The 11,690-nt window shown below is 40.3% G+C and overlaps 1 long non-coding RNA gene across 1 annotated transcript; it reads right to left on the bottom strand.

Moving 5' to 3' along the window:
* Positions 1-2,751: 2,751 nt before the first annotated feature.
* Positions 2,752-8,389, bottom strand: LOC121142470. The gene is made up of 3 exons (XR_005879521.1): positions 8,246-8,389; positions 7,681-8,120; positions 2,752-4,761 (listed from the first exon to the last, which is right to left on the bottom strand). It is a non-coding gene; the product is annotated as an uncharacterized LOC121142470 (long non-coding RNA).
* Positions 8,390-11,690: the final 3,301 nt, after the last annotated feature.

The raw sequence follows: 11,690 nt of genomic DNA, 5'->3' as shown, positions 1-11,690 counted from the left end.
TAGGACATCCCTATTTTGTATAGCTTAATATTTCCACATTATTAGTGAATATCTTTTACCATTCTGTGGGCTGTTGTTTTGCCTTGTTGACTGTGCCTTTTGCCTTACAGAAGTTTCTCAGTTTCAAGAGGTTCTATTTATTAATTGTTGCTCTCAGAGTCTGTGCTACAGGAAGTGGTCTCGTGTACTAATTAGCTAAGGGTACCTCCCACTTTCTCTTCTAAGAGATTCAGTATTGATGGATTTATGTTGAGGTCTTTGATCCATTTGGACTTAAGTTGTGTGCATAGTGATAGACACGGATGTATCTGCAATCTACTACATGCCAGCATCCAGTTATGCCAGCACCATTTGTTGAAGATGCTTTCTTTTTTACATTGTATAATTTTAGCTTCTTTGTCAAAAATCAAGTGCCTGAGGTGTGTGGGCTAATATCATTGTTTTCAGTTAGATTCCATTGGTCTACGTGTCTATTTTTTGCTAACACCAAGCTGTTTTCCAGACTATAGCTCTATAATAGAGCTTGAAGTCAGGGATGGTGAATCCCCTGGAAGTTTGTTTATTGTACAGAGTTGTTTTGGCTATCCTGGGTCTTTTGTTTTTCCATATAAAGTTGATTATTGTTCTTTCAAGGTCTGTGAAGAATTGTGCTGGGAATTTGATGGAGATTGCATTGAATCTGTAGATGGCTTTTGGCAAGATTGACATTTTTACTATGTTGATTCTACCTATCCAAGAACTTAGGATATTTTTCCATTTTCTGATATCTTCTTTAATTTCTTTCTTTAAAGACTCAAAGTTCTTGCTAAACAGGTCTTTCACTTGTTTGGTTAGCTTTTATGTTGTTTGTGGCAATTGTAAATGGTGATGTTTCTCTGATTTCTTTCTCAGCTCATTTATCATCTGTATATAGTAGGACTACTGATTTCTTTAGTTAATCTTGTATCCTGCCACTTTGCTGAAGGTGTTTATCAGTAGTGGGAGTTCTCTGATAGAGTTTTTGAGTCACTTATATAAACTATCATATCATCTGCACATAGTGAAAGTTTGACTTCTTCCTTTCCAATTTGTATCCCCTTGATCTCCTTTTGTTATCTTATTGCTCTAGCTAGAACTTCATGTACAATATTGAAGAGATATGGGGAGAGTGCACAGCATTGTCTTATTCTTGATTTTAGAGGAATTGCGTTGAGTCCATTTAGTTTGATGTTGGCCATTGGTTTACTGTATATTGCTTTTATTATGTTCAAGTATGTTTCTGTTATCCCTGATCTCTCCAGGATCTTTATCATGAAGGGGTGTTGGATTTTGTCAAAGACTTTTTCAGCATCTGGCTCAGCCATTTTAATGTCCAAACAACTGAAAACTTTCTGCGTTCTTTATGAGATGCTTATGTCTTACTTCTTGAAGTTAAAAATGACACTCTATTCAGTGCTGTTGTGCCCATCTTTAGTATACATGATTAATATTGAAGATATCCTTGAACCACCAGACACCATAGACTTCCTGGTTCGTATATTCTGCCAACTTCCCGGGAGTAACTACTAGGAATAAACAGATGGTTGGATAGATGAATGAATGAATTTACTTGATAGCTCACTGCCAAAAAATTGCTACCTATAGTAAAATCATGGTTCTTGGTTTTGTTCCATGAACCACAAGGGAAAAGAACTCAAATTAGTAACCGACAGAATTTAGAGTAAATACATAGTAGTTCTTTGCCTAAATATATATTTTGTTCTGTGCCTGTGCACATACGCACAATTTCATATTTACAAGTATGCACATTCACATAGAGGGTCAGTGTCAGGTCTTTTCCTCTGTTTCTCTTCACATTTAAAAATACATCATATTATTGGTGTGTGTGTATGTGTGTGTGTGTGTGTGTGTGTGTGTGTGTGTGTGTCTGTGTGTGTAGGCACACCGGTGTTATGATTCATGTGCAGAAGGAAGAGGACAATAGGAGTCTGCTGTCTCCTTCCACCCTTGGTTGCAGGGATTGACTCAGACTGCCAGTATTTCCAAGTGAGTGGTTTCTACCTGCTTTCATCTCACTGACACCTTATTTTCCAGACAGGGTATCTCACTGAACTCGGAGCTCACTTATTTGGCTAGATGGGCTAGGCAGCCAGTCATGGGAATTTCCTTTTTTCTGCCTTCATGGTGTCTGGTGCTCAGGATCTGAACTTGGGTCCTCATGCTGATGTAGTCAGCAAGCTATCTCCCTAGCCTCCAGACTGTTTTTTGTTTGTCTTTGTTTTTTGAGACAGGGTTTCTCTATGGCTTTGGAGCCTGTCCTGGAACTAGCTCTTGTAGACAAGGCTGGTCTCCAACTCACAGAGATCTGCCTGCCTCTGCCTCCCAAGTGCTGGAATTAAAGGTGTGCACCACTACAGCCCACTCTCTCCAGACATTTTAAAAATGGATTTAAACTCAAGAAGCCCTAGCTAATAGAATTATTATAGAACTTCTGAAAGAACCTTCTGGCAATTTTGAGTCAAATAAATTTGTTACCAATGGCATAAATGTCATATTCACTATTAAAATGGAATTAAGTTCCATTTTAATGTTAAATGTATTGTATTTTAGCAACATTACTCATCAGATTCAATTGTCTAAGAGGTATTTAGGATAGCACCTACTATGTGACAGGCACTATTATAGGCTCTGGAAAACATGGGACACAGATGGGGTTGTCATTCTATTGGAATACTAATTTCAATAGGTACTTGAGCGAAATATCTAAAACACTTCATGTAATCAATGTTATATTTTAGTTTGAGCATTGCTTTCACTTAATTCAATTTCTAGATAAGGCAACATTTACAAGTTGGATTTCAGAGATAAGATGTCAACCGAGGTCTTTTGATTACAAAATGTATGCTTCCTTTGCCCCCATGATGCTGTAACAAATACTTGTCTTTCCACGACATTTGTTCAGGAAAGGCTTAAGAGAGCCACACTGTTCCTCCCAGCTCCAACATGTTCGCTTTCTGCTCTGTAATAAAATGTTCTCATCAGAAGACAATTTCAGGAAAACCAAGTTTCACTTTGAAAATGAAGATGATAATGCTAAAGATAACACTGGAAACAGTATCCATCCCTAATATGGTTTCACAGTTTCAGGAAAAGAGTGAGAATAAAAATACAGTATAATCATATCCTTATAGATTTGATTAAGATGGCAGAAATTGCATGGTAATCTGAAAATGGTTCATTCAAATATATTAACCTCTATTCTTTCAGAACCGCTCTGAAGTGTATTCCTCAGGGCAATTAAAACCTGATTGTTAGCAGAGCAGTGGGTAGTAGGGTTTGGTGCAGGGTCGAGGTGGGTGCTCTGCAGGGGAAATCTGACCGAAAGCTGGCACATGTCAGTTAGATAAGACCAGTAAGCTCTAAAGGCTACTGTACGGCAGTGACCGGAGTAATGGCAGTGCCCTGTTCCCTTGAAGTCACATAAAGAGCAGATTCCAAGTTTTCTTTCCAAATATTTGTCCAGTAAATCTGTGTTGATGAATGTGTGCTGCCATTCCACTGCAACCCTGAGCAGTAGCTGCTGAGCATAAAAATCTTCTTTTGAAATAAGTAAAAAGTGCTCTTTTTCTATGAAGAACTAAGAAATGTTTTCCTTATAAATGGCAGACAGTCATAAAAGCATTTCAGTTTCACCAAATAATATAGCTGCTCAGAACTAAAAGTCCCCATACAGCTCCTGAACATCTGTTATAAATAGGTATGAACATTTGAATCTATATATTCTGTATTGTTGGCTTAAAGCAGAGTTGACATGGCAGCTAATGTGGGAAAGAAGAAAGAGGCTGGGTGAAACTGTCTCTTAGATAAACGGGGCCCATAAAACGAGTTAGGAGTCACTGATTAACATATTATGAAAAAAAATCCTGTCCCTCTGTCACTGCTTACTTAAACAAAGACAAGTTCCTACCTCCCCAAGTTTTGCTGTCTGCTTAGAGGGCCCAGGCCTCTGGCTGGCTGCCTCTGCTCCCAGCCCTCTGTCCCCTACTTTCTACTATGCATTTATAACTGCTTTCCAAATGTTGGCTTCTTAGGGTAGCTGCTGGTGTCTCAGAGTGAAATCTTCGCCAGAACTCACTCTATCTCTCAGTGCCATGAATCTCAATAGCACTTGTAAGTAACTTTTTATGCCAAAGTGTTATTTCTCAGGGAGCCAAAGGAAATGCCCGATGTACTGCCTGCTCTCCATGTGCCTTCGGAATAGGGAAGAAGGCACAAGGGAAAAAGTTAGTGACTGTGATAGAAACTGACAGCATCATATGGAGTCATTTACAAATAAGCAAGCCAGCAGCTGGAAACCAAGAGACTATGGCAGAGAAGACAGGGTCCCTAGAGAGGGTGTTCTGTGATGACAAGTCACTTCTGTTCCTTTCTGGGAAGTGCAGTCGACAGGAAGCTCATTGGTGGTGTAGTGTGTTTTGCACGCAGTTTCTCTCCCATCCTGTGAAACAACACGCCCCCATCGTGGACCGTGTTGAGTACTCATTTCCCTTTTTCCCGGAGTGTAGAACCTCTCGGTCATGCAGTGTTATTCTTCAGTTCCCAGGTGAGTTGAGATGTAGAGACCCAGAACAAACAAACATTTTTTATCTGTATCAGAAGCTCATTTTGCAAGAGTTGAAAGCTTTCTCGTATTGAGCTGGATGTCAACACTGGAAATCTAGGAGAAGCTTGAGGAGCTCTCGATTTTTATTTGTCGACTAAAGCCAAGGCCATGGAGTAGCACTAAGGAATAATAAAAACAGTGTATGTGTTTGTCAAACCTCACAGACACCAGTGTAGATATAAATGATTATCGAACAGGACAGAGAATGATGATTTTTAATATCAAAATTATACCACTGAAAAACTGAAGCAAGACAAAACAATTTCAACTAAAGAGACTGATTGAATTGTAACTTCCTTTTACCCCCTCCCTTCATCCTCTATTGCTAATATCCATTCCAGAAGAGTATGTCCAAGATGTCCTATTAATTGAAGCATCTAAGTGTAGACATAAGGAACAATATAGAATACTATGCTTAACATACAACTCTAAAAACGCTTATCATTTTGCACATCAGGACTTGCTGGTAAGTTTCTTCTGCTGAAGACACCACACACTTTTGTCACAGGTCTTTGAGAAATCATGTGGATATTGATCTAGAAGCTTTCTCCTGACTGGTTAGCTTTCATCATGCTCGAAGGTGCTGTCTAAGCTACCCGGGAAGAAAACACCTCAGCAGTCTTACCCAGCTGTGAGCATTGGTAGCTATGATAACAGCTGGCATTAAGGATACCCACGGGTGCAATCGCAGCACAAATGTTATTGGTGGAACCAACTACTTTCTGTCTGGACCGAAGGACCACTCTGCAGGGGAAATGCATAACCGATACTCTAAATCTGGCAAGAACTCATGACTGAGCCCCAAGGGTAAACCCACTGCTACTATTTTGCTAAATGGACATAGTACCAAACTACCCTCTAAATATTTATCTCTAGACCCACAGATTAGTGTGCTTCATTGGAAAACTTCTTTGTCCAGAGAATCGAAGTTAAAGCAGGAATTCACAACTGTACAAAATGCAGACCAGCTGTCTGTGTGGTGTTTAGTCATATATTGGACATCTATATCACAATCCTTCCCTTTCAAAACTTGGGAAATCCTGGGAAAGAATGGGTAAAAAAGATTGCAGTGGTCAGAAGTCTTGAAGGACAGAGGAGAAACTGTCTTCTGGATCTGACAGGACTGCTAAGCTCATGAACTCACAGTAGTCATGGCTCCTTGCATAGACCTACCTAAGACTAAGTCAGTCAGCATTCCAACATGGAGGGGTCTAATGCTGACTTTAACAAAAAATCCTGCCTTTTAGCATCTATGAAAATATATAGCTATAAGTACTTTATGGCAAATTATCCAGATTTTATGCTAATTTTAAAAAACAATTACACGTGGTACAATATGGCTCTGGTTTGGAGAATTGCTGAAAGATAGCCATGTGTTTATATCTTAGTATAAGTGCATGCAAAAAATCTCATAGAATAGGGCCTAATTTTTATAATTTTGTCTGGTTTGTAATATCATAATAAAATAAATTTTCATCAATTTTCTGCATTTTGAAGTTGTTTGAAGTGAATACTTAGGATAAGAATAATCAGAGCCCTTATGCTACTAAAGTTTGATCTAGTTTTCTCACTCTCTGTGTTCTGGAAATTCCTTTTCACTGCTGACCACGGTTTATCTGTCAAGAACAAAGAAAAATTCTTGCAAAAAATTTAAAGACAGATGAAGTAAAATGCTGTCTTGTACTTAATTTGCTTATTACCACTCTTACTGGAAAGCCCAAGTTTTGTAGACTATCCATGTCACACGAGCAGATTTCTCAGACTCCTATAGAAATCAATGATTTCTCTTTTGATCTTCAATTTTGTCAGTATCATCATGGTGTAATATTCAGTTTTTTCTCCAAGTGAATGCTAGTCTACCAGGTGTGTCTAACCTGTTTCCCTCAGGCCATATGGGCCCCAAAATAGCAGTGAATGTGGCTCAACTGTTCATGACATGTCATGCCACACGTAAAAGCATAGACTCTTTCGAAGGTAAACACTTTGAAAGAGGCCAGATTTTCCCCTTTGTTCCCCACGGAGATTAAATGACAGCTGGTGAAACAGAATGTCTTCCCCACCTCTGCAACTGCACAGTAGGAAAGAAAGATGAGAGTCCCAGGGAATCTGAAGAAAGACCACAAAATGATGTTTTTTGACACATTAAAAACGAAGCTTCATAAATCATGCTCACCTAATAGGTATTTAAAATTTTTCATTATAATGAACAACATAGTCATCCGAGTTATACTTCATTATCAGCAAAATGAATTAAAGACTCTACTAGTGCTGAAATTGTGTGGTACGAATGTAACCTAAATCCCACACAAGAAAATAGACCATTAAAATGCTTCTCTGTGAGCAATTGATTTTGGCCTTTGGGGTAAATCTTGCCTTGCTTACGAAGGATCATCTCCCTCCAAAGGAAGAACGCCGACATCTAATGTTATAGGAAAAGTAAGCGTTGAGTTTGAGGTACTGTTTTCTAATCATTTTACAATTTTTCAAGATTACATTTTTATTTATTTACTATGTATGCCGTGCATCTAGGTAAGGCAACATGTGTCACAGCGTGTGTGCAGATGTCAGAGGACAGCTTGAGGGAAGGTCTGTTGAACACATAGGTCCTTGTGCCCACAGATCGCTAGGGAGACGTTAAATGCACAGGGGCCTCTTCTCAATGGAGGAGACGAAATACCCGTGAGTAGATTTTAATGACCTGGTGACCTTACTATCTGTGGAAGCAGATCTCATTCACCTTTTGCTATAGAGGCAGACCTCACCCAAATTCCCCAGAAGGATTATCACAGACTCTCCGCAGGTCATTACCCATTCTTAGAGGCGATGATGCCACACCCACATTAGACCCAGGTACAGGTCAGAGGCCACACTCGATTCTAAGCCTTAGCTACAGACCCTACCGTCACAGTCACAAGCACTTGGCAAAGGAGTGTCTACGTAGTCACACCTTAAACCTTATTGTGCACCTGGAACTGGACTGATTGTTGCCTGAAAATCGTTTCCCAAATTGTTCTGTGTTTTAAATAGGCTGACATTACCTCTTGGTAGAAGACTGAAGTCTCGTCCAGGTTGACGACGTCAATCACACATGGTTTTCAGTCTCCTCTCCCACAGTTTGCATCCCTGTATGAGACCTGTGGGGACCACACAGGCTGAGGAGACAGACCTCGGGTGCGCAGACTTGGTAGCAGGTACCTTTAGCCACTGAGGCATCTGCCGACCCCTGGTGAGTTTTCAGTGTGATGCCAGGGCATCTAAAATGAGAGGTAACCAGTTCCCGGTTGTGAAGCAAGCAAGATCACAGGAGCAGGTGAGTGCCCTTTCCTTTCCATTCGTCAAAGAGCCCAGTCCCTGGAGAACTCTGGGAACCTGGGAAGCCCGAATCGAATTCCAAGCAGAGTGAGTGGCCCAAGCTTCCGGCGACAGTTCTCAGTGATGCACACAGTGGCCACGCTAGAGGCTTTCAAGGGACTGGAATCTGAGAAAAAGAACACAATTATTGAAAGAGTTCCGCTTTCAAACACCTACCTTTGTGCTCCTTCTGAGTTGGGCGGATGTGAGGTGGTGTAGTACTTGTCAAATGTAAGCCCCTCCATTGGTCACCTTGGAGTCTTGTCACCCAGAAAAAGCCAATGCTGCTTTATTTAAGACCGGGAAGTCACAGAGCACCATCGTGTGCAGTGAGTCCACGGGTCTCCACAATGCTGAGAAATCTCGGAGCTTCCTCTGTGGCAGTTTTTTAAACGAAGACCCTGCTCTGGAGGGAGGAGAGGGGAAGGTCAGGCCAGAAATAGCCTTGCATCCTATTATTGGACACGTGACACGTGTTTGCGTCCCGTTAGGGGAGGGAGCTGTAGTGTTCCTTCCATGGTGGTGGCCGCTTGGATCCCCCAAACACGGCTCAGCCAGTGGAGTCCCTTTGTCGCCTGGCATCACAAAATGAAAAATGCCATTCCCTGACTGAGGTTAGGGGTGGAGATGGAGGCAAAGTGGTGTGTGTGTGTGTGTGTGTGTGTGTGTGTGTGTGTATGTGTGTGTAGGTGAAGATAAATGCTCCTTCTGTCCCCACATCTTTGCAAAATATCAGATTAGATCCTGTGCTTTCCTCTCAGAAAAGTGACGGTAGCCTTTTATTTACTTGCTATTACTAACCCTGGCATTCACAGCTCTTCTATGCCTTTAGGAAAATAGGAAAAAGAGACCCTTCTTGGGGGAATGGCTGAGTGGGACGCAGAAGATGGCTGGATTTATGTTCTTTCTACTCCATGCCGGCCAGTTAACAAAATGCAGCCCGTACTAATGAGGCTGTGCCCGAGAATAAAACACCAGCTTGCTGAAAGCCTTTAAGCCTGGAGATCTACCTGGGTGAGACCCTTTCTCCCAGATCCATGCTTACGCAGCTGCAGGGCTTGCAAAGACCCTGGGTGAGGACTTTAAGGCTGCCATTTGACTGATGCCTCCAGTGTATCCTGGCTGGGAAACTGCTGCATGTCGCAAAGATTCTGAGCAGTTATGACATGGAAATTGCTAAAAATAAACCTGGATGCTTGCCAGGCCTCACTAGGCCTTCTGTGTAATATAATCTTAAATACACCAGATAAGCCAGAATCCTAAAATAGCTCAGTTGTGGGAATAATAGAATTGGGTCTTATAATCTTAAATATACCAGATAAACAAGAATCCTAAAATAGTTAGCTGTGGGAATAATAGAATTAGGTCTTTTTAAAAGTTGGATCCACAGTCGCTAATTTTTTTATATTCTCCTTACTTGTATAAAACTTTTAAGGCTGCAATTCCCTATATTTTGAGGTAGAGCATGCTTAAAGTTAGTTGCAAGGTAATTTGCATTTATGACTATGTGATTTCTACTCTGATGTAGTAGCTGCTTAAAAGAATGATTTGGGGCAGGAGAAATGGCTCAGCTGCTAAGAGCACATGCTAAAGCTAGGTTCTGTTCCCAGTACCTACACGACAGCTTGCAACTATGTGTAATTCCAACATCCTCTTTTGGCTGCAGGAATGTGGTGCATAGACAAAACACCCATACGCATAACATAAACAATAAATAAGTCTAATAATTTTAAATAATGACTCAGTTTTTATTCGTGATTTTGTTGTTGATGCTTTCTTTTGTTGGCTTCCTTGGGGAATGTATATGCTCTAGTAATGTAAGAAGGTAATGTTCATTCTCTGTGACGAAAGCATTACAGTTTATTGTCATTGTTACTATTATTGGAGTGTGCATCTGTGTGTGTTTGGGTTTGTCCATGTACTGTTGGCCAATGTCTAGGGCTTCTTACTGGCTAGCTCTCTCTTAATTATTAACCCATAACTGCTAATCTATGTCTTTTTACATGGCCTTATCTTACCAGAGACTGCCTGGCATGTCCTATTTTCCTGGTCTCTACATGGCATCTCTTCCTGGTGGCTCCTCTCTGTCTTCCTCTCCCCAGCCTTCTGGTTTGGTAGCCCTGCCTATATTATTGCCTGGATATTAGTCAATCAGTGTTTTATTCATCAACTAGTAAGAGACACATATATACCGAAGGACATCCCCTATCAATGTTTATCATACAACCTGGCGATCATTGATTCTGCTAGACTGGTTAGCCAATGGACCTCAAGGATCAACTTGTCTCTGCCTGCAATTCCCCTTCCCTCTTATGCGCGTTCTGGAAACAGGTTTTCCTACTAGTGTGGCAATTACATTACCTACTGAACCATCTTCTCAGGACCATCATTTAAAAAAATATGTATGTTTATAAATATTTGAAGACAAGCTTACTAACCTTATTTTTCATGCCATGCAGCATCCCTTGATTAAATTATCTTTATATTTCTGGAAGATTAAGTTTTATATACTTGATATGTATGCCTAGAAAACAGAAATATAAGCTTTCCTTCATATTACAGCATTGACCAAATACTTGTGTAAGTTTTGTCTCATTTAGTATCTTTGTTATAAATTCCACTTTAACTGATACCTTGATATTTAACTGATACCAAAATGCACTCTACATTTTGGTATTTACCCTTATAATTCTTCTTTAGCATTGGCCCTCATACCTTCACATGCATTCTTTTTAAAAATTATAATTTTGTGTGTATGGGTACTTTGTCTGAACGTCTGTCTGTACTATGAACATGAAGGGCTCTTGCAAACCAGAAGAGGGTAGCAGATAACCTGGAACTAGAATTTTGGGAAGGTGTGAGCTGTCATGTGGGTACTGGGGATCGAACCCATTGACTGTGGAGTCATTGCTCCAGCTGTACTTCATTCTTAGTGTATAGGACATATTAACACCTTTCTTCATATCTAAACTTGGTATTTGTTTTAAAAGCATGTGGTTTATTCTTGTCTTATTTACTACTTTTCCCTCCTTTGCCTTTATAAAAAAAACCTTTTCCTCGTATTCTTTCAAATCAGAGTAAACATTTCACTATTCCTTCCATTTATCTTCCATCTCTCATTTGGACTTTTACCTTTAACGTTTTGTTATTGCAAATGCTTGTGTGTGTGTGCGTGCAAGCATGCATGCACATATGCGCGTGTGTGCTCATGTGTGCGTGTGTGTATGTGTGTGTGTGTGTATGTGTGTGTGTGAGTATGTGTGAATACTGTTGCCCTTGGAGGCCAGAGAAGCCGGTTAAATCTTATGGAACTGGAGTTAAAGGTGGTTGTGAGCCACTTGGGAAGGTGCTGGGAATCAAACTCAGAAACTCCGCAAAAGCTGAATATACTCTTAACCACAGAATCATCTCTCCAATCTGTGGACTTTTAAGTTAGCAGGGTTTCACAATTGTCCATAAAATTGGTCCCAAACACAGCTTTGCTAAGTCTAGGAACCATGTGTGTATTGTTATGAAAGTAACTTTTTTAATACATAAAAATTCATGAGTTGCTACAATAATTAGGTTTTTTTTATTTGCCCCTTTCCTTTTGCCTCTTGAACAGAAGGTATTTTCACTAGCCCCTACTTCTGCTGTTTGAAAACTTTTCTATCCTGCTCAATAGCCAGTGCCTGGCTTATAACCAACAGTTAGCAGT

This window comes from Mesocricetus auratus, unplaced genomic scaffold, assembly GCF_017639785.1.
Source record: "Mesocricetus auratus isolate SY011 unplaced genomic scaffold, BCM_Maur_2.0 Super-Scaffold_100009, whole genome shotgun sequence".
Lineage (NCBI taxonomy): Eukaryota > Metazoa > Chordata > Mammalia > Rodentia > Cricetidae > Mesocricetus > Mesocricetus auratus.
The sequence above is the reverse complement of the archived record's forward strand: the minus strand, read 5'-3'. Positions and strand labels throughout refer to the sequence as shown.